This window comes from Crinia signifera, chromosome 5 (genome assembly GCF_055691185.1).
Source record: "Crinia signifera chromosome 5, ASM5569118v1, whole genome shotgun sequence".
Taxonomy (NCBI): domain Eukaryota; kingdom Metazoa; phylum Chordata; class Amphibia; order Anura; family Myobatrachidae; genus Crinia; species Crinia signifera.
The window spans coordinates 219,793,364-219,818,008 of record NC_139221.1 but is presented as its reverse complement, the minus strand read 5'-3'; the positions used below and the strand labels follow the sequence as shown (position 1 = coordinate 219,818,008).

Sequence of the window (24,645 nt, the reverse complement as noted above, 5' to 3'; positions counted from 1 at the left end):
TCCTACTGGGGTATGGTGCGGTGTAAATGCTTAACACAGGACCAGTGACCCAGGTCCCCTTCAAAGTATGGAGGAGGCATCGCTGTCAGCTCCAAGCGCTGCCTCCTCCCCCGCACCTTGACAACGTGCCAGCGATCCACCCCAACCTGGTGTGACATCACAGCAACAAGCCGTGGGCAGCGTCACAACTTTCTATTATCCCGCCGTGGTCCCCGCTCCCTGCCTGCCACTACATCTGGTGCCGCTCCCCCGGACCGGTCCCCACTATCCTCTTAGGGAGGGGTTGTCGCGGACGGTGCGCTGGGAGGAGGGCTGTACAACATACAATTAGCAGTAGAGTTGAAGGAGCTGAGAGGGCATCCACGGCTTCCTGCTGGAGACGGAGCTGATCACCGCGATGAGGAAGTATGCCTGTGACACTGCTACCTGGCCGTGCGTTCTGCTACCTGGCCGTGCGTTCTGCTCCCCCGCCAGGCTCTGCCATTTAACCACCTCTCGGCCGGGCTTCCCCCCGCTCCCCCTGACTGGCTGGCCAGAGTGCAAGGTGTGAAGAAGGGGTCAGGCATACCTGCCTTCCCCCCTAGCTTCCCGCTGTTCGGAGCTATGTCCTCTGCCCAGTACCCCTACATCTGGCTTAGGCAGGAGCAGGGACACACTGTCGCAGCTTCCCATCACATCAATAGGCGGCAAGCCCCACCTTGCAGAATCTAGTCGCCAGACAGCAAAATCTGGTCGCCATGGCGACCGGGGTTTGTCGAGCCCTGATCTATAAATCACACAGTAATGTGATAAAATTCATACAGTCCCAGGGTTCTCAAAACCAGTCATTTATATGCGCCACATTACCATGCTCAGGTTAATAGCCACATGTATAAAAAAGATTATACATATAACCAGAAAAAAAAATTATTTTAAAACAATAGTAACTAAAAATATATATTTTTTTTTTATTTTTTTTTTTATTTATTGTGGTGGTACCAGCGCTGTTTTTTTCTATCTGGGTATATGTAACTCTTTAAAACACTATTCTGTGCTGTTTTCTTAGAAACACTCCCCCTTTTTGTTTGGGGTGGCAGCTCCTTCTCCTATGGGTTCCTGTTCCTTGGAACCCTATATAATGGATCTGAAAAAGAAGGGTGAGATGGGCGCATCCTAGTGTAGTATTTAAGAATATCAGTTGGTGTCCCTTCACCACATTGATACACAAACGGCACCCCTATGTCAAAGATGTACCGTATGTAGTGGTCTTAAACCACTTTTTATGAGCGTTTCAAATCACAATCCCAGGTATCCCCCGGTCTTCTTTCCGACCTCTCTCTCTCTTTATATTATCCTCTCCTCGGTGATCCACACCGCAATGTTAGTACATATACAAGGGGAGGAGAAAAGAGGGGAGCAGACTAGTGTGATACAGTCTTAAGGCCCCCATACACTAGCCGATTTTGGTCAGATTTCAGCCAGATCAGTCGGATCTGGCCGAAATCGGACCAAAATCGGCTAGTTTTGATGTCCCCTCAGATCCGATGCGCGGTCCCGTGCGCATCGGATCTGCGTCGGGTGGTCGGACCTGCTGCACGTCCGACCACCCGACTTGGGACCTAGCGCGGCGGTGGAGGGAGCAGGGGGGGCTGGGGACGCTGCGGGGGACACAGGCGGCATAGAGCCGGGCAGGGGGAGCCGGCCGGGAGCTGTCAGTAATGAATAAAAAAAAAAAGCCCATACAATGAATGGGCGGCCTGTGATTGGCTGAGCGCTCTCTCAGCCAGTCAGCAATTGGCTGAGAGAGCGCTCAGCAGCCAATCACAGGCTGCCCATTCATTGTATGGGCTTTTTTTTTTTTTATTCATTACGGACAGCTCCCGGCCGGCTCCCCCTGCCCGGCTCTATGCCACCTGTGTCCTCCGCAGCGTCCCCAGCCCCCCCTGCTCCCTCTACCGCCTCGCACAGACGCTGTCCCCCGCAGTGTCCCCAGCAGCGGGGGACACCGACGTGTCCCCCGCAGCGTCCCCAGCCCCCCCTGCTGCCTCTACCGCCTCGCACCGACGCTGTCCCCCGCAGCGTCCCCAGCAGTGGGGGACACAGACGTGTCCCCCGCCCCCCTGCTCCCACCTCTGTAGCCCCCCCCCTGCTCCCCGGGTTTTTTACATGTGATAAATCGAGACGATTTATCACATGTAAAAAATGGCACATCAAGTGCCAATCTAATCAAGCTCCCCCGGGGAGCAGCCGGGGAAGCTCAGGGGGAAGTCGGGGGCGACTTGTCCTAAGGACAAGTCGCCCTAGTGTATGGGGGCCTTAACAAGGTACCTAATCTAAGTCTGCAGTGGAAGGTTGAAAGGATTACCTAAGGACCACCAGATAAGCCTCATATCTTTTTTAACATTGTACAAGTTTTTATTGTGTTATGTGCAGTGTCTATTAAAATTGTTAGACTGTTAGACTGACATAGGGGTGCCGTTTGTGTATCAATGTGGTGAAGGGACACCAACTGATATTCTTAAATACTACACTAGGAGGCGCCCATCTCACCCTTCTTTTTCAGATATAGATAGAGAGATAGATAGAGAGATAGATAGAGAGATAGAGAGATAGATAGATAGATAGAGATAGATAGATAGATAGATAGATATATTTTACTATAAGAGTACATTTTGTATATGAAGTTATGTACAGAAAAGAACTGAACCAGCTCTCTGGTAAAGTAATAAATACAAGTGGAAAAGTGCCAGTGAGACAACACTGACTTAGTCAGATGACGGATGTAGCAACAGATGTGTCATATCTTGCATCACTTGTAAATCCCTATAAATGTGATGACCATGTGTTTACATCCCAATTCACAAATAGTAGTCCAAAATTAAAAAAAATTGAATTTTTTTTTAATGTGAATAGTTGTAGAATACTTGGGTACTGCTTTCCTAGCACGGCGCCCATCGCAGTAATCGTGTACATTTTTATATGGCATACAATCTGTGCGATGCCTGCGATTTTGGTTTTTAAATCGCAGGTATCGTATGAAAAACAGTACTACAGTTAGCTACGATGCGATGACTGCGATGTATGCGTTTAAATCGCATGCATCACACTCATCAAGTCAATTGTATGTAATTGTACAATGAATGCGATGGGTGCGATACACTATGGTGTATGTATGCCCCTATACGTATAAATTGTGTAATCACCCTAAAGGGTGCTTTTAAGCACCCAAATGGCTGCTTACGATGTTAAATGCAGCCCCACGCCAACCCCCCGGGTGCTGTTAAGCACCCAAAAGGTTGCTTACGATGTTCGATGCAGCCCCACGCCAAACCCCCACTTTAAACGTTAACCCGAAGCGTGGCGAGCGCAGCGAGCCCCGCGAGGGGCGGCGGTACGCGTCCTCCGACCTTTTTATATACCCCCACTATCCACGTCGGCGTGGAGTTGAGAATAGAAAGTGTGGCGAGCGCAGCGAGCCACCGAGCCCGAAGCGTGGCGAGCCCCGTGAGGGGACGCGGATACCTTAGAAGGTATCCGCGTCCCCTCGCGAGCTTCACAGGTATCCACGTCCCGCCATGCTTCGCGCTCGCCACACTTTCTATTCTCAACTCCACGCTGACGTGGATAGTGGGGGTATGAAAAGGTCGGAGGACGCGTACCGCCGCCGCTCGCCACGCTTCGGGTTCACGTTTATAGTGAGGGGTTGGCGTGGGGCTGCATGAAATCGCATACATTGTATGTATGTTTACAGTACGACTGATGTGATAAAAATGGGTACGATGTAAAAAAATCACTGTAGTCGCATTCATCTTGTGGTGCAGAAACACACAAGATGCATGCGATGCTTGCGATTAATGCGATGCTAGTCGTGGGTGCCGTGCTAGGAAAGCAGTACCAATACTTGTGTCAAATCATTGCTAGAATTTGCATTTTACATCTGAAATGAGACATTATAAAACAAGTGTCCAAAGAAAAACAGAAGCAACATTGCTCTATTCAAGAACTACTTCAGTTATCTATACTTAAAATAAAATTGTACTAAATATGTCTGTACATAGAATTTTTTTGCGAAATATACTCCTTGGGACTGTGAATGAACTATGGAGACAATAAAATATGTCTGTGCTGCCATCACACAAAAACGGATGAATTTGTTTATATGTTTTCACTACTGTATAGCTTATATCCCCATTCACATCGTTAAGCTAGGTCGGACGGACCCATTATACAGAGGGCCACCCGGGTTTACCCTTCATATAACCCGGTTTAAATTGCTGGGATGGTATACCCAGGTTATAAGCAGTGATGATTTCCCGCCACACCTTAACCTGGGTCCATAAGTCACCAACCGGGTACAAGGTGTGATGTGAAAGGGGTTCATGATCTAGAAAGAAAAGTAGGCATGTATTATCTCTATATAACAGAGGAACACTTACTTCACTCTTACTGAGTGAAGTGTGTAGGCTCCTCAAGCCAAACATATCTATATGTATACAGATAGAATTTTTAGGGTTTTTTGTTTATTAGATTACAATATTTCTAAAATTACTATTCAGGAAGCTCATCTTGACTCATGAAGTTGCAATATAGATGTCAATAGTGCATAACAAAGTTGCTGGGTCATGTTAGTTACAACCTTTTAGTATTGGGCAGTAAGGGTGGTTTAATGGTTAGCATTACTGCCTGACAGCACTGAGGTCATGGGTTCGATTCCCACCATGGCCATAACTATGCGGAGTTTGTATATTCTCCCCATGCTTGCTTGGGTTTCCTCCCACAATCAAAAAGATATACTGGTAGGTTAATTGGCTCCCAACAAATTAACTCTAGAATGAATGTGTGTGTGCGCGCGCGCGCGTGGTAGGGAATGTAGATTGTAAGCTTCACTGGGGCAGGGACTGATGTGAATGTTCAAATATTCTCTGTAAAGTGCTGCGGAATATGTGCGATATATAAGAAACTTAAATAAATATTACTGTAAAGGGGCCCCAAAAGTTAATGTATTTGAGATTCACAGGAGAATATTTGATTAACTAAAGTGAAATGTAACATTAATCAGATTTTGTGGTTTACATAAAAAAAAAAAAAAAAAAAAAAACACTTTGGTTTACTGGCTATCAGTGTACTATTTATTAGAGTGGAACCGTTATGCTGATCAAACCAGCCCAAGATTTCCACCACAGATAAAGCAAGCTAGACTAAAGGGATTAGCTGAAAGCAACCTGAGTAGAGGGGCATACACATGGGACAATTTCAGTTCTATTTCTAAGTGATCTGACATGATCGCTTAAAAATGGAGCACAATGGAGCACTGATCACTCCGTGTGTATGCGCTGCAGCAATGGGGATGCACAGTACCTTACATTGCTATTGCATGCAGGGAACTCAACTGCTTGCATTGGCTTTCCTGGTAGATCATTGGGCTTTGCCTATTTAAAAAATAAATAATAATAATTGGGAAACGTTCTAAGGCAGTGGTTCCCAAACTTTTTGAATCACGGCACCCTAATTTATCATAATATTTTTCAAGGCTAGGCCAAAAGTTTGTTACTGAGAGTTTCAGAAAAAAATATATTAAATGAAATAAGTTGTGATTAAATTGTATCCTTAGGTCCAGTTATGTGGTGAGGAACATAATTCACTTCCGTTTACAATTGGAAGCCATGAGCACTGATTTTGCCTATTTCATTGGCCATAAATAATTTAAATTGGTTCTGGACCACCAAACTAAGGCACCCCTGCAAGTGCTCCGAGGCACCCCAGGAAGCCTAGACGCACAGTTTGGGAACCACTGTTCTAAGGGATAGTGCTTAAGCCTGTCGCTCAAGTGGGAGGACGGGGCTTTAAAGTGACTGCTCTGCAGAGAAACCTAACAGAGTCAGATTCTGATGATATCTGGCACAGGTGACACTGTTTATACAACGTATACACCTTATTCCCAACAATTTTACACCTTATTACCAACAATTTTACTTTTCAATTCAAGCCCCTGCAGTTTCCGGTCATCATCCATTGGCAGCTTAAAGGCCCCCATACACTAGAGCGACTTGTCCTAAGGACAAGTCAGCCCCGATTTCCCCTGAGCTTCCCGGGCAGCTCCCCGGGGGAGCTTGATAAGTTTTGGCACTTGTTGTGCACTTGTTGTGCCATTTTTTACATGTGATAAATCGGATGCGATTTATCACATGTAAAAATCTGGGGGGGTGGGGCATCAGGAGCAGGCTGGCAGTGGGTACCTGTCCGGGGAGCGGCAGGAGCAGGGACTGGTCCGGGGAGCGGCACAAGGTGTAGCGGCAGGCAGCGGATGGTTGTGGGTACCTGTCTCCCAGACTCCTGACTCCCAGAGTGGGTACCTGTCCGGGGAGCGGCAGGGACTGGTCCAGGGAGAGGCACAAGGTGTAGCAGACCGTCCGACATCTGGATCTGATCCGATGCGCACGGGACCGTGCATCGGATCAGATGTCATACCCTACGCAATTTGGCCAATTTCACCCGATTTCTCGGCCCAATCCTCCAGAATCGGGTGAAATCGGGGCCAAATTGCGTAGTGTATGGGGGCCTTTACATGGTTTGCTCACTAGTAACCCCAATCACCTACTAGTGTTAAATCACTAAACAAAACAAAAAAAGCGTACATCACAATATTAGATACCATCACGTCTACATATAATTAGACCTGCTGAGCAATAACAGACATCCACGTGAATGAAGAAACAGGCAAAATCTAATAACCATTAGGTTACTAAATACAAAAGCTTACATATAAAAAGCTCAATAAAAGATGTTTAAAGAATAATCACTTTAGCAGGAAGCTTGTTAAGGCATATCCAGATCTGTATGTATGTATGTATGTATGTATGTATGTAGGTGTTGGCATTTCATTTACGCACAAAAGAATAAAGATTGAAAATGGCAGATCCAGAAATACATTCAGCCAAAAGGAAGCATGGGTACTGAGAAGACAAGAACTGTAATTGTGATAAGCAAATGAGGGGCATATGCATTAAGTCTGGAGAAGAGATAACATTGAAGATGATAACACACCAGCCAAGCAGCTCCTAACCATAATTTTAAACCCAGTCTGTGACATGACAGTTGGGAGCTGATTGGCTGATGCGTTATCACCTTTGATTTGCTCTTTTTAACAGGCTTTATACATCTGCCTCTGAGTCTCTACACTAGTGCCCAATGTCTAAACAGATAAAATAAACAAGGTGTGTTCCCAATATATAGATGTGTAAAATGGGATCATTATGGACACAGAGGGACACAAGTAAAATGACATGACCTGGGATGCTGCCAGCTGCTGAGCACAATACATTGTGCCAGCAACAACTGGATCAGACTTAGGGGTCAGTACATAAGTAGGAGCATAAAGCAGACTGAGCCATCATCACCCCCACATACAGGAGGCAGGCCGGATACATGCAGCTCTCAGGGCACAGCAGCAGCACATTACTCAGCACACAGAGGGGGACTACACGGAAACACCGGGGATGGGAACAGCACAGGGCCAGGGGCCGGACACCATAGTCCTTACCGCCTCCATCTACCCCGCACAGCCCGTGTGCTGCCTCTCACTCACATCCCCCGTACCCAGCCATCATCCCCCTCCCCTCACCTGTCTCTCGGCGGCAGGCGCAGGAGACGGAACCCCCTGGGAGAGCCGGGCACTGTCAGCCGGAAATCCCGCCCTTCTGCACACTAAACCAATGAAACGCCAGAATACAAGGAGCTGCACTTCCGCCGTCACTCACACAAAGCCCCGCCTCTTCCCTCTGAAACCTGCCAATGAGAGCAGCCAATGACGTAAGTACAGCGGGTGTGAAAAGCAGGTGGGAGGAATAAGAAAATACAAGGTGCTAGTGGCGTGCGGGCTCTCAGGTGCATCCTAATGCTGGTGTGCGGCCAACGCACACACGCGCGTACTGCTACTAGTGTGTGTGTCGCACAAGTTATCTGAATGAAACAGTTGGCTAGTGAATGGGATCACGCTTCGGGATTATTCATTTGGTCAGATAATCGTCCAGTTAGTTGGATAAACAAGATTGCCATCTTTTAGAGAGGGGAAGTCACGTGTTATGTTTGATCCTTTAGTAAAAAGATTGCAGAGAGAGTTATGCTGCCCATACACTTGTGAGATATTGCATGCGATCATTCGCTTTTGACCACATCTGGCCGATAACTCGGATTGTATGAATTTTTAAGGGACCATTCGATTTGATGTGCGGGCACGCAGTAGAATGTCAAGTCGATAGAGCTTATGTGCTGCACATAATATCGATCGCATTGCAGAAGTGATCGCATGTGGTTTTTAACCAAATGCGATCGCTCGAATGCAATCAGCGGGTGGGGGGTGGAGAGAACGCATTTGGGGAGAGGGGGCCAGAGAGACCGCTGGTGGCGTGGGAGAGGGCAAAGGAGTAGCGTTATAGCTAGTAGTAGCGCTAGCGAGCGGTGGGGGGCAGAAAGAGCTCAGCCAATCAGAGGGCTGCCCAGTGTTTTAAACACTTCTGCTGATAGCGCTACAACGCTGCCCACTTCCAGCACCCGATGTGCCATCTCAAGATGGCATGAGACATTGGGTGCTGAAAGTGGGCACTTTTTGCACCACAATATGCGATCAGATTCAATGGACATTGCACTTCGATGTCGCATCAAATCCGATCACGTAAGTGTATGGGTAGCATTTGATTTGCCTAGTAAGATCTATTGTTACTTTGAAAAATACAGTATAAAGTCCCCTATTGTTACTGCAGCCGTAGCTAGTTTCACTGTAACATGAATTCAGCATCCAAGGGGAATGGCATTAACTGTGTGAAAATGCCCAAGTTTATGCAATAGACTGGAAGCAATGGACACACACAGGGAAACACATAGAAGCCAACGGTACTTGTGTACTATCACGGCGCCCACCATATCGCATGCGATGCAACGCGATATCGGCCGATGTTGTACAATGGCATACAATTTTAAAATTGTATGCCATCGTATAAACGTGAACCCCCACAGTATAAACGTGAACCCGAAGCGTGGCGAGCGCAGCGGTACGCGTCCTACAACCTTTTCATCCCCCCACTATCCACGTCGGTGTGGAGTTGATCTTATATAGTGTGGCGAGCGCAGCGAGCCCGAAGCGTGGCGAGCGGACGCGGATACCTTCACAGGTATACGCGTCCCCTCGCGGGCTTCACAGGTATCCGTGTCTGCTCGCCACACTTTATAAAATCAACTCCACGCCGACGTGGATAGTGGGGGTATGAAAAGGTCGTAGGACGCATACTGCCGCCCCTCGCGGGCTTGCTGCGCTCGCCACGCTTCGGGTTCACGTTTATACTTGGGGGGTGGTGTGGGGGTGCATTTAAGCATTGTAAGCCCCCATTAGGGTGCTTATACAATTTAATATCGTATATGCGTTAAAATCGCATCGCATGCCATCGGGTGTATGGCATGCGATGCGATTAAAAAATCGGGCAACTAATTATCGGGGCGCCGTGCTAGTACACAAGTACCAAGCCAACCTTCTTAATAGAATTTATTATAGCACTTGAATTACATTCCTCCCACCATGACCCTCTCCAGGAGGGACACAATGCTGTGTTTCTGGACTTCTCTCTTAATTTATGATTACTATCACCTCTGTTGAAACGCCTTTCTTCTCAATTAACCTTTTTCAAACAGGTAATGGTAATCATTAATTAAGAGGAAAGTCCAGAAATAGAGCATTCTGTCCCTCCTGACGAGGGTCATGTTGGGAGGTATGCAATTATGAAGTCTACTTTCTGTAAAGGTGTATATGATATCAGTAGGTCCAGCATTTAAAACCATACTCATTTCTGGAGAAACAAATAGAAGCGCTGAGGGTGCAGATCTCAGGTACAATAGTGCTGGTACAGGTCAATCTGCGATCAACGTAAACGTTTATAACTATCTTCAGAGCATGTAGAAATTGTTAAGCTGATCACAGAGTGCTGCTCCCACACAGCTTCTTTCTCTCATGCTGTATGTCAGGGGTAGCCAATTCCAGTCCTCGAGAGCTACCAACAGTTCACGTTTTCCAGCTAACCTTGCAGGTGCACTAGGGTTACAACTCATCCCTTTAATCTGGGACACATATTATTTACACAGGTTCTGTGGCTGGCTTTCACCTGCTTTTAAACTGCCACACCTCAAGACTCCATTTCACCTGGTTTCAAACTGCCACAGAACCTGTGTAATTAATATGTGTCCCGGATTAAAGGGATGAGTTGGTCACCCTAAGGTGCACAGGTGCACTCCTTACTGACTGTCACATTTTAAAAGATCCACAGGCAGAGCTAAATACTTCACTTGTGATTCTGTGAGGAGACATGGAAAACGTTAACTGTTGGTAGGCTCTATAACAGTGGTTCTCAACCTTGGTCCTCAAGGACCCCTAACAGAGCACATTTTCCAGGTCTCCATACAGAATCACAGGTGAAATAATTAGCTCCACATGTGATCTTCTAAAATGTGTCAGTGACTAATGAGTGCACCTGTGCACCTGCAAGGTGACCTGGTAAACGTGCACTGTTAGGAGTCCTTGAGGACCGAGGTTGAGAACCATTGCTCTGGAGTTGGCTACCCCTGCTGTATGTATATTTACACACACAGCTATACATATATTGGGTAAAAGTCCTTAGCTGTGTATGTGGTGGTGGGGGCATACGGGCAGTATGGGTGTATAATGCTGCGTAAAATGGATTGGGCCCGATTTCACCTGATTCTGGAGGATCGGGCCGAGAAATCGGGTGAAATTGCCCAAATTGCGTAGGGTATGAAGATAAATCTTATGTGCAGCCGTCTGGGGGAGCGGTGACCCGAAACATAGCATGGTCTGGTCCGGAGAAGCGACAGGAGAGGTAACGGGGACCCCAGCACAGAGTAGAGACCGGGGGAGCGGCGGGAGAATAGAAAGAAATCCTATTAAAAAAACTGGGCGGTAGATTGGCTCAGACAATCAGCGGCTGCCCAGTCTTTTGAATAGAATGTTTTTTATTCTCCAGCTGCTACCACTACCCTGGACTCTGGCTCTGCGGTCCCCACGGCCAGCGGGAGAATAGAAACCATCCTATTCAAAAAACTGGGCTGCCTCTGATTGGCTGAGAGCTCAGCCAATCAGCGGCCGCCCAGTCTTTTGAATAGGATTTTTTCTACTCTCCCGCCGCTCCCCTGGACTCTGCTCTGCGGTCTCCGCTCCCCGCCTACCGCTACCTCTCCTGCTCTGTGGTCCACACTCCCTGCCTGCCTCTACAATCGACCCTGCCTGCTACCTCTCCTGCAGCTCCCCCGGACCCTGCTCTGCTGCAGCTTCCCCGGGTTTTTACATGTGCGTAAATCACGACCGATTATCACATGTAAATAATGCCAAATCTTATCAAGCTCTCCCGGGGAGCTGCCGGGGGAGCTCAGGGGAAGTCGGGCCGACTTGTCCTTAGTACAATTCAGCCTAATGTATGGTGGCCCTAAGTACAGGAGTCTGGGGGAGTAGTAACAGCCCTGGATACTGTATGGAATACAGCATTAATATTTAACAGTACAAATGGTTTATAGCAAGCATGTCCAACCTTGGCCCTCCAGCTGCTGTGAAACTATACATCCCAGCATGCCTTGCAATAGTTTTAGCGTTCCCTTATAGCAAAACTGTGTCGTAGACTTGTAGTTTCACAACAGCTGGATGGCCAAGGTTGGAAATGCCTGGTCTACAGTAAAGGCCATTTCAAACATTTAAATAAGATAAGTGGTCAGGAAATGTATAAGCATATCATAATAATTAAATACACAAACGTCATAGAACCAGTACTGCACTTTCTAAGCTCACAATCTCCCACTTCATGGTAAGGCTCCTGTCTTTTCCTCCTGGCAGCTACTATCTGGTCCATTGCAATGTTTGAGGGCTCAGATCCACACATACAGTAAATTTGGTAGAAGAAGCTGGTACACTAGGCATGACCAGCAGCTCTGCTATGTCCCTTAAACTGCATGATGTGGTGGCAGCTCTATTGATCATATTATATACCAGTGATATTTTCATAATTTAAGACATTTGCCAAGAGATGGGGGCTTCCGGCAACCAGAAACCCGCTTATGTTTGCTCAATCCCAACCGCCTGAAGTTGACAACACCGGTTATATGCAAAATTTATAAAAACATGCCTGGCAATCCCCCCCCCCCCAGATTTCACTAGAGCGTTGTCCACTTCCTCAGTTTATGCCATATCTAATGCAGTCCTTGACACAATAGATCAGGGGTTCCCAATCTTTTTTGAATTACGGCACCCTAGAGTATCAGAATCTTTTTTTCACGGCCCCCCAAAATAAGCAGAATAAATATAACATTAATAGAATAGTTTTTTTTATGCGATTCTTAGGGTCAGTTAGTGGTAAAGGGCAGGATTTGCACCTGTTTGTACACATTTTATGATTGGCAGCCGCCAGCACTGATTTTGCCCATGAATAATGAACCATAAATAATTTAAATTGGTACTTGACCACCAACCTGGGGCACCCCTGCAAGTGTCCCAAGGCACCCCAGGGAGCCACGGCACACAGTTTGGGAACCACTGCACTAGATGGTCCAATCAATGAGCGCCATTATCAACAAATTCCGCTGTACTTACAGGCAAACTGCAGTACATAGTGCATACCAGTGGACAGATATCAGTAACTATATTGGTCAGCAACGTCACCTCACCCCCCCCCCCCCCCCTATTGTCAACGGGAGCGCACACAGCAATATTGAGCACCAGAGACGCCACCTGTCAGAAACGCACATGCATAAACCCCGACCATCTGGGTAGGGGCTGAATTTGGATCACAAAGAGCGATCCAGAATTGGCCCTAATATGTGCAATATATTGTTTACAATATCAGGATCATGCATATGGTTAACAATATATCGCTCCATGTGTACACAGCATTACTGTACTCGTCTGGGAGCTGTTCAGCTGCAGTGTGAGCAGCTTCTCTTACCATGGGCAGCAACCTCAGCTTTAGCAGTCTCCAGGCCAGGAGTTCAATTAACCAACTGCCAATGACAAGAACTTACTCTTACATTTAGCCCCGACGTGCTGCACATACAAAAACAAAACACTCTTCAGATGTGAGCACGAAAAGGAAGTGTACCACAATTTCACTTATACTGTGGGGTATATTCAATGCGGACGGCTTCAAGATGCATATAACAATAAGTGGTATATGGCAGAACCCAAGATTGACTCATCATAACATCTCCTAAACCAAAAGGCCTACGATCCTGATACTTGGCAGGTAGCTTCTCCTTAGGTCCAAGGTGCTTGCTAAGAATGAGTTTTACAAATGTCACTGTCCATCCACGAAAATCTCAAAATGTTGCCATTTTCGCTCTCATTATACGGCCCGAAAATAAAGAGACACCATCATCCTTCATCATCCCTGTACAGGTGTGAGCACAGAACCGATGCTCAGTGGGGATGATAATCACCAGTGACAGCAGAATCCAACATCCACGGAGATGAAGTGCAGTAATCCTAGGGACAATAGAGCTGCTGCTTTATGCTGTATGCGGTTTCCCTGAACTCTACTGTATGGGTGGTGGGGGAGGTATGTGCGGGTAGCTCCCCTCCATTCGTGGGTTACGGTCACATGCCCTGTGCTGTGCATCATACACACCTGCACTAAATACGGGGGTGGTACTGCGCTCACCTTCTTGGAACCTTGATGTGATGATATATCAAAATCAAGGGTCCCGTGGCATGTATTAGGTTGGCGCGTGCTTGTGCACCAATATGAGATTGACAAAGATATAGTAATGAGCGGTGAGCGGTGTCACTACTGGGGGGGGGGGGGGACATCGCTAGTAGCAATGCATATACAGATGGAGCCAGGCTCCCTCTTGCTGGCGAATCGCCAGATTGTCTCCGCTGGCGATCCGCCAGCGGCGAGGCGCTCCATCTGACTGAGAAGCGCGTCTCAGTTTCCGGGCGGCGGGGCGACGGGAACCTTGTCTGTCTCCACCTCAGGGAGACGGACAGGGTTAGGGGAGGTGTTGGGGACCCCAGGGTTATCGCCGGCAAGCCGGCGGGGACCTGGGGGAAGCGCCGTCGGAAGGGGACGCGCGCGCATCTCGTGCGCGCGCGTCCCCTTTCGCAGATCAGATGGCGGCAGATGCCTGCAAAGACCAGCCCGGCTCCATCTGTAGGTGCAAACTAGAGTACATATCTGTATTCACCATAGGCTACAGCAAAAAAAAATATATATATATATATATATACACACACACACACCAACCAAGAGGTTAAAACATGATCCGTTGTTCACGGAAGAACTGAGCACAGAAAGCCGGAAGTGTACGTAACATCCGGTCAGAGCAGGAGATGACAGTATGCGTTCCGTTTGCTAGTGGCTGATTTTGACTATGCAATATTGACTAGATACACTGGTGATTTTGTCTATGTTCAGGATGATAGTGCACTATGATAGTCAAAAGTGCCTTGCCTGCACAGTCTATTTTGCTAGGGGATTCTGACTTAGCAGGGCCACGCATCGGGATTGGCTGCATGTTTAAAACTGTGTGGTTTTGGCTAACCTTCTAGGTGATTTTGACTATCTAGTAAAAATTGCCTGCCAAAATTGCACTGTGTGTACTCCCCTTTAAGGATATCCATGGCTCAGCACAGATGGTAATATAAAATTGTCTGAGGCACTAATGGTGCCCATTGGGGCAATCCCCTAATCTCCTGACTGTCGAGACGGGGTATCGGGAATATTAAAACATGTATAGAAATACTAATTCGCTGATCCCGGCGGGAATTGCAGAATTGGGACTTTTTAACATGCTTAAATATCCTTGATCCTCCGAAGGATCGCTGCCAGCTGATTGGCACATCTGGTCGGCGGAACAGCAATGCCTTTGGGTCGAGTGAAACAGAGACCGCATTTGGGAACCTCTGCTTTATTCCACAGCACTTATCTGCAGTAATCGAGGCATGTGATCACACCACTATAATACAAGTTGTGCGCTCTACCAATTACACTGCAATTTGTATGTATTTAATTTACATTCACACAACCATGACAAATGATTGCAATATTTTGGAACCAATATTATCTGAATTTAAATGAAATACAGGTTGGAGAACAGGAAATTTGATGATTCTATGGACAGTAATTTTTTTTATAGAACACAAAACAATGTGTGCTCATAAAGGCCAAATATAACTTTGCAAAAGAAAATATGACAATCAGACATAACAGGATGAGATCTGCAGCAGAAGTACAGGCTTATGTAAACAACGGTGATTGCATGACTTAATGAATTGAAAAACAACAGCGCTGCTCGTACAAGTCAACCGATATACTGATGATTATATGCATTTTAGATCGGAGTGGCAGGTTTATTTTGGGTTTTCTTTTACCTCCCTTATACCATTTATGTTCAGACTCCCAGTTATAAGCTGCAGATATGACCATGCATTGAAGTCTTCATACATAATATATCCAAAAGATATGCTGATGATAAAGGGGTGTGGTCACACACCATGAACAAAGGTGTATGGATCATTCAGTTGACCCAAGAAAGGTCGACACTCCTTAGGTTGACAGAGACTGAAGGTCGACAGGGTCCTTAGGTTGACCGCCAAAAGGTCGACACATTTTTTGATAACTTGTGAAAGAAATATAAATCGGATATACAGAATCCAGACTCAAAATTTGTGTTGACTGGTGTCATTTGTTGCCATTGCATTAGAACGGACACATATGGATGTCGGGGGGCATCATGAAGGAGGGAATCCCGCTAGGGGTCAAGAAAGTATAGTTACCCTAACCCCCCTCAGCAACCTTACCCTAACCTTTCTAGCTAGTGCCTAACCATAACTCCTGCACCTTAACCCTAACCCTCACCTTGTAGGTGCCTAAACCTAACACCACCCCCCTGCAGCCTAACCTAACTTTTCCCTTACCCACAGCCTATCCCTAAGCCCCCACCATACAATAGACAACCCTGCAAATTCACCAATCGGATTCTGGCTGTCCGTATGCTGGCACTGGTATCCTGATGGTTTTGGTGTTCCAGCACCAGTTCTGAAGGCAGTTGGGATGCTGAGGTCGGTATACTGAACACTACTATCCTGACTGCCAGGATACTAACCTCATCCCGGTAGGACAGTGTAAAAGTCAGTATGATTTGTTCTTTGGGAAAATGTGCTTCGGACAAAGTCAAAATTTGAGCTTTTTGAAAAGATACCTTGGCTCTATGTACCTTGAAACTGTGCAGGTCTGGTGTTCTCCCCATAATTTTTTTCCAGCCAGGTGGCATCAAGAAGGAGCAAATATATATTTTAAACAACACCCAGATACTGCCCTAATTCTCTCCCAATGCAAACAGTGCCCAATATACTAAGGTATTCTGCAGCAGAAATCTCTGTGGGGTTAGGTGGGCAGTGATGCGACATTGGATGGGCCTTGCCCTGTGCTGGGTAGCCCCCAGCATGTTAGAGAAAGCAGTTTCAGTTTTGAGATTTTTTAGCAAAACTGCAACAGATACTGAATCAGGACCAATGACCCAGCTAAAAACACCCAATAATGGATTGCTCAGAAAGAGGAGGCCAAACTACATGATAAAACAGGTACAGAAGTCCCATTGAGAGCTATAGATATTGCTTGATTGCCTCTAAAGGTTGTGCAACAAAATATAAAGCTATTGATCGCACCATGTTTGTCTATGCTATTTTCATTTGTTTTAATATTTAAAATCATCTTTTGAATCAAAGATTGAACGCAAAGACTATATCTAATATATAAAAGCAAAAAGGTGTCTGTCCTTCTCTTTCTATTCAAATCCAGTGTACAAGATCTTGAAATTTTACATACGAGCGGAATAAGACATGGCTTAGACAACTAAAAAAAAATTCAAAAACAAAATTTCTGTTAATATTTTATTAATTACAAACTACAATTTTTGCTATACGCTCATATGTATGTTCCAGCATAACTCCGGAATGATTGCAGCAATTTACACCAAACTTGGTACACAATTGAATAACAATCTAGGAACACCCCTAGCACCCCAAGGGGGTGAGACAGCAGCACAGAGTATTTCAGCAGACAGCATAACTCCAGAATGGCTGGAGCAATTTACACAAAACTTGGTACACATATGGTAACAAACTGTGGGGGTAAGACACCCCTAGGGGTTGAGCAACAGCACATACTATATCAGAACATGCATGATATGTCAGTAATGACAGATCTGCTGATATGACCATGCATAATGTGAAAAAGGGAACTGGAGATAGCACAAACACACACACAGAGTTATATAGTGGAAGTAGCAGGGTGCCCCAGCAGCACATACAGTAGTATATCAAAAGATGCATAATGTGCTGCGCTCCAACGTAAATTAATGAACAACTAATGTTATTTATACTGTGTTTAATATTTAAATTGATTTTTGTAAACAAACATTCTTAAAATCGTGGGCAAGGCCGGGTACTCCAGCTAGTTAAATAAAGAATAAGTAATGCTGGATATGTCAATTACTTTTGCTAGTGTAAAGTTATTTCAGAGAACTACTGGTTGAGTATCCGTTATCCAAAAGGCTCGGTACCAGAAGAATTTTGGATAATGGATTATTCAGTATTTCAGAATATTTTTATATTTCAATTATATATCTTGAGGTATCTTCAATTTATGTTTTACAAACACATCAAACATGAAATACACACAAATATATTTTATTTGTGCATACAAGATTGTAAAACATGAAACAAAGTTTGTGTACGATCTCAGGTACTGAATTTGAATGCCAAGCAATCATTGTCTTGCACATATTTAGTGCCAGTTACAGATGTTCCCAGTAGTGCTTTTAGCAAGAAACCTTTTTATTTTTATTTTTTTTTTCAATTTCCGGAATGTATGGTTTTCGGAATAATTTTGATAACTGATATTTGGATAAGGGATACTCAACCTGTATAAGGTTTTTTTTTTTTCCTGGAAGGGTACCAGGTAACATCGCCACCACTGTATATTCTTATTTTATTCCTCCCCTTTGCTACAATTAGTTCACATTTAAAAAAATGTTGATTTGTCTATATAATGTAAAAAAGACAAAACACACAAATTGCATTTTTGCACTCTTGTATTAAAATGCACGAACAGCGCCAAAGCAAACAGCAATTGTGCATCCAAACTTCAAATCCAGACCCACAATCATCTGCATTCCACAGTGGCCAGTAAACATAGTTGCCCACATTTAAAGACCAACAATATAATTTCAAGGACACGGATGTTGGACTAGTGCCACTAAGCATATCCACTACAGTCTTCCTCCTGGCATGCTCAGTGAAATACAGCTAGAATGACATTCTCTTGAAAATACTCAGCATTAATTAACTTATACAGCCCTGCCCAAACCTAAAAATAGTTCATTAGAAATATTGTTTGTACAAAATGTTACAGGAATCCTAGTGTGCAGTTGGTTAGTATTGAAATATATGGTAATACCCAGAGACTACAAATTCCAGAAACATCTCCATAAGACATGAAATCTGGAAATTAGAGACAGTTGACAACTATTGCTCATATGTAATCGCCCTACAATGTACTGGCCCCAGCATGATTTCAGTGAGGTAATTGATTGATGTAAACTGGTGCTTAGTTTTAAAGCAAAACCATGTTTACTTGAAAACTTTTTGGAGCTTTAAATCTAGAGGCTGCCTCACAGAAATGGGTGTGCTACAGGGGTCCGACAGTTGGGATCCCGACAGTCATTAACCCGACGTCGGGATCCCGACTGTCTGGACTAAGACAGCATGGTGAATGCAACTAAGCCCCTTGCGGGCACGGTGGCTCGCTACGCTTGCCACCTATTCTATTCTCCCTCTATGGGGATCGTGGACCCCCACAATGGAAAATGTGGCCGTTGTGAACCCGGCTGTTGGTGTTCTGACAGTCGGAATCCCGACGCCTGGTAAATGCCTGTCGGGGCCCCGTCCGGCACCCACAGAAATCACATAGGAACAGGAAACTGCAGCTCATTATGTATGGGCCTTTTAGTGAATAGTCTTTGGAAAATTAAAAATCTTCTCAATTCTGACTATAATTCAATTAATTTTTATAAGTAAGACAACTCTCTGGCAATGTTATGTATATTACTGTATATTTACCATATATCTAGACGCTCTAAACAAAGAGATACATGGATGTACCTGTGCATGGCCATTTGGCAGTTATGTCTCACAATATCTGTATATTTTATTCATTTTCTTATGTACTAAATAATTGATTTGCAAAAAAAAAAAAAAAAAAAACAATAAAAATGTTTATCAAAAAAAAAAAAATCTTCTCAAACGTCACACCTCAATGCACTTGTCCAATATCTAGGAGCCAGCTCCAGCAGTTACTATGGACAAGAGAGTTCCCCCTATCATATCAAGCGCTAGGTATAAGATGGCGAATTGTGTCAAACATACAATACCATACCTCCCAACTTTTCCACTTTCCGCGGAAGCATTGCACTTTTTGGGGACGTTCCTGCGCCCCACCCGTGGCCGGCAGTGTCCTGCGGTGGGGGGGCAGTTGGGAGTCCCCCCTGTCACCCCCTGAGCAGCAGTGACTAGACACTGTACACATGCGCAGTGTCTATTCACGCAGCCTGAGGGGCTGCGGGCATGGCTAGAAACTCACAGAGCCTCTGGGCCATGCCCCCACAGCATCAAAATGGGGGAGTGGGCTCACGGTATGATGCAATTTGTAGGCCACGGCCCACGCCGCATATGTCCCACTAAGACCATTCAAGAAGTTAGGAGGTATACAATACGGGTGTCGGACGACTCACCGACAGTCGGGAATCCGACAGTCATAACCCCGACGTTGGAATCCCGACTGCTCCCTCGTGGGGGTCCACACCCATGCAATACATAACGGATGATAAAAAGACACAATCCCAAAATGCAGAGATATTCATTGCTATTTGCCAAGTTCTCAGTAGAAGAGCTATACTGATAAGTGTCCAGCAGCGATGTACAATGGCTGTGACTGAGTGCTGATGTGTTTGGACTATGCTTAGTAAATGACACTGCAAATATTGTAGAACAGGACTGTAGAAGTAATTTTCCCCAGAGAATGCTCATGCTCAGATTAGGTAATCTGTGCATCTAGCCTCCATACCTCACACAGTCCTGTTTATAGGCAAACTTCCCTAGATGGATGTACCTGGATAAAATCACTAGATGCAGGGCCCAATGGCAGAAGTTACATTATACAATATCTGTTAGTTAGAAATAATCATTTTCAATATACTGTAGGAAAATAAGGGTGCCTTTTATAATGCTTACGATGCACATAAATAGACATAACTAATGTAATTTTAATACATAGGGAATGTGAAATTACATTATATTAGAGAGTGGCAATGTACCACTATTAATAACTACGAGTGAAGAGTAGGTACATACTGTTTTCGTATTGTGTAGAATTAAATGGTTACAACTACTTTATTGTAAAGGACACCTCACTGAATGTGCAATGTGCAGTACATAGGTAGTATAGACACAGGGCCAGATGCACTAAGCTTTAAAAGTGATAAAATGGGGAGTGATAAATCCCCAGCCAATCAGCTCCTACCTGTCATGTCACAGACTGTGTTTGAAAAATGTCAGACAGGAGCTGATTGGCTGGCTCTCTATTTTATCACTTTTGAAGCTTAGTGCATCTGGCCCACAATCTGACTGTAGTTGTGAACTGTAACAACTAACTAAAGTGCTTGTGAACTGACAGACCTGTATAAAAGCAGTGCATACTGAAGAAGTCAGTACAGTATGTTCACTTCCTTCTCAAATTCTTCATGGACTCACTATAACCAGATCAGAAACCACTGAAGAGCCATGATCTTCTAGGACTACAAGAGCATCTGCAACAATAGAAGTTATGACCAACTGCAAGCTGTTTTTGGTAAGAAGTACCATCACAAACCACTGTGTGCAAGTGGTTTGCAGATTTTTGGCACATGAGATGGTCTCTGGAAGATGAGGAGAGCTATGGCTATCTTGTGCCTACCACCAGAAGCTATTTCCAGGCACCGTCCAGGAAATTGCCATTGTTGTGCCCTATTTCAGCACGACAATGCACCTGCTCACAATTCCGGGAAAGGAATTTTCTGGCCCGTGAACACATGTAAAAGGCATACACAACAGCAATTTGGGCCGATTTCACCAGTACCCGATGGAACAGGCCGAGAAATCTACCCAAATCGGATGCCTTTGATATCCCCTCGGGTCAGATGCGCGGTCCTGTGCGCATTGGGCCTGAGTCGGAGGTCAGACTTGCATGCAGGCGGATCGTCTGGCTATACTCAGCCACAATACATGGCAGTAGTGTATGGCCACCTTAAGAGCTTAGTTATCTGCCTTACAGACCAGGAACCATACAACGTCTTTATGTTCCATAGAGTCCTGGCTACTAGTTGGGTGGGAAAAAAGTAAAGGTGCACATACACAGTGCGATGATAGCACCCGTTATGGGCTAGGTAGTAAAATGCATGTAACCAGGGATGACATAGGAGCATATTGTACAGTACAAATGGCCCATGTACTTAAGAATGGGAGCATTGCAGAGCCCCATTTTCTGTATTCAATGCAAGTGAAACTCCATGATTTTACCACTGCCCCCCTTGCAAGCAAGTACAAGTGCTCCTTATCAACTGCATGTCAACACACATGGTCACTGATATTTGTGACTTCTGTGTGCAACCTAGCCTAAGCTTGTTCTCTTAAGTCTCATACACACTGGGTGATAAAATTAATATCAGTCATGTTAGCCCTACTGAGCAATATTATCTAGTGTATATGCCCAGCCTGACGGCAGATGCGCACCCAAGGCACCAGAACGATATCGAACCCAAATGCACAATTTCGACAGGTCATGCTACGGATCGTGTGCACGTTGTGTGTATTCTCGTTATGATGCCGGGTCGCTAGGACGGCCCCCAGATCAGAGGTAATGCACGTCTGCTCCGAAGGGTCTCATTACAGTCGTAGGCAGATCATATGTGCTTTTTAAGCACATAAAATGACTTGTTCGAATGCTCCATGACCTGCATACGATCAGGTCATTCTGATGCAATCATACAGATCATTAACAACCCCCTCCATCATCTTTATTTATTTATTAACAGTTTCTTATATAGCGCACACTTATTCCGCAGCGCTTTACAGAGACTATATTTGAATATTCACATCATTCCCTGCCCCAGTGGAGCTTACAATCTATATTCCTATATTCCCTACCAAATGTACACACAGACATTCTAGGGTTTATTTTGATAGGAGACAAATAACCTACTAGTATATTTTTGGAATGTGGGAGGAAACCCACGCAAGTACGGGGAGAATATACAGACTCCGCACAGTTAAGGTGCCCATACACTAGTAAGATTTATCTTCAGATCTGGCTGGTTGGAACATAAACATGGTTATGGATGCTCTCATCCATAACCATGTTTTTGTTCCAACCAGACAGATTTGAAGATAAATCTGCGTGTGTATGGCCACCTTTAGGGTCATGGTGGAATTTGAACCCATGACCTCAGCGATATGAGACAGTAATGCTAACCATTACACCATCTGTACTGCACCAATATTTGCATGTACAGACGTGGGATCGGTCTATTTAAAACAATCAAAATTGCCCTTCAGTAAATATACCCCTTAAAGTATTACAGGGTCCATTCAAGAAGGATTGCATATACAGTATAATGCAATCTGTGCAAAATATCACCACCAAGGATCACATTGGAATATCCTAAAGGACCTGGTTCCTGCGATCCGATCTGCCAAGTGATGGCGCATGCATGGTTAGCACTGACCTCACTGGCTAGCCGACAGTGCGGTCTGCATCCCATAGCCTACAATGGGCTACCGCCACCTCAGAATGCGGTAAGCCTGGGTTTCCGATGTGTTGCTGCCAGTTATTGATACATCGGGCAGCATCACATCCCCCATAGATCGCAGCAGGTCTCGGAAATTCTTGCTTTAGTTCCGACTAGATACATATTTTAATTTTGAAGAGCAAGACTGTAGATGTTATTTATCTGACACACACACACACACACACCTACAGTGTATCCTCCCCCTTGTGATGATGCAGCTCGCCTATCACTACCGCCCACTGTGCTGCTGACTGTACTTCCAGTAACAGGCTGTACCCCGCTCCTGACTCACGTGCTCCAGCAATGGTCCTTATGTAACCCCCCCTCACCCCACCCAGCCCAAACACGGGCTCCCTGCCCCCTGACACAGCCGTCCGTACTCACTCACCAGCCTCCATCATCACTGCAACTTTTGTGTCACTATCCTGGTACACTGCGCGGTGTACCACTGTCAGTCAGGCAGGGAGATGGGTACAGCTTACCTGCATTGTCTCGGTGCTGTGCTGCCCCTGTGTCGGGTACCGGGCTGTTGGTACGGGCTTGGGCAGCCGGCTAGGAATCGCACAGCAGACGCAGGAGGAAGCAGGGAGCTAGGCCTGTCAGTGAGCGCCGCTGCCTGGGAGGCAGATGATGCTGCCCGTCATCTCATTGCCACTGCTGGCTCCTCCCATTGTTTCCCTATAACCACGAAACTTCATTTCCATTAGTCTGAGTCTGAGCCCGTCATTGCTCCAATTACAGGACAGCTTTGACCAGACCAATACTGGGAAAGTATAACGGTGACATCATCTATCTATTCTATCCTCCTTCTTTCTGCTTGCTTCCTTCCTGTACTGTATGTACTATGTATTGTACACTCAGCCACTTGACACTGCTGCCTGCCCTTACAGGTTCATCCATCATTGTGCTGCTGCTGCTGGTGCATTCTTTTTTTTTTAGATATTAATATGTTAAAAGTCTCTGGGACCCATTTATCGTGGATTGCATATCCAATAAGATCTGGCTGCGATCTTACTGTGCCATGCAAGGGCGTAACTACCATAGGTGCAAGGGGTGCAACTGCTATGGGGCCCAGGGCTGAAGGGGGCCCATCTTTGCTGTCTAACATATGTTTTCACATACATTTATCACCATCATTTGCTAAATAGGGGGCCCTTACAAACTTTTGCTATGGGGCCTACTAATATCTAGGTACGCCACTGCCGCCATAGATCATATTGCAATATGACATCACATTGTGCAGGTGCATTAATCAGCACCTGCATCCAGAGGGAGCACATTCCTGTGATGTGCTGTGAGAGTTACTGGGGACACATGTCCGGTCAGTTAGACAACGCTGCACAGCGGCCGCTTACGGAGGAGGTTTCCTGTGGAACTTTGCTGGAACTGCATCCTGATCTGTAGCTTATGGGTTTCAACGGGTTGGTAGCTGTGGGGACCAATCTCCGGAAATCTTTGCATTCTGAATATTGGTCTCTTTCAAAAATCGGGTGCCCTGGGAGGGAGGGCAAGCCGCCCACATGCCCCTGATTCCCCCGCTTTTCATCAAGAATCTTCTGACCCCACCAGTCAAATACGGGCATTTGTGGAGGGGCCGGGGCTAATAAAACACAATTGCCATTTTAGCATTTTAGAATGAAATGTCGGCAAGTACAGTCACAATACTTACCATACTCCATAAGCGTTTTGAGCATCAAGATACTGTTGCTGGGATTCAGACCATTAGCATGCTGGGCACTGGAA

At 45.6% G+C, this 24,645-nt stretch overlaps 1 protein-coding gene across 2 annotated transcripts in view; it reads right to left on the bottom strand.

Annotated features, from left to right (window-relative positions):
• Window positions 1–23,563, bottom strand: part of CUL1 (cullin 1) — a 73,414-nt gene extending 49,851 nt beyond the window's left edge. Inside the window, exons 1-2 of one of the 2 annotated variants that reach the window (XM_083188545.1) lie at window positions 23,385–23,563; window positions 7,601–7,764 (exon numbers count right to left, since the gene is read on the bottom strand). The gene's annotated coding sequence lies outside the window, so the exon portion shown is untranslated. The remainder of the gene's footprint in view (window positions 1–7,600; window positions 7,765–23,384) is intronic. The other variant, XM_083188544.1, reaches the window with a different exon arrangement.
• Between the last annotated feature and the right edge of the window lie 1,082 nt (window positions 23,564–24,645).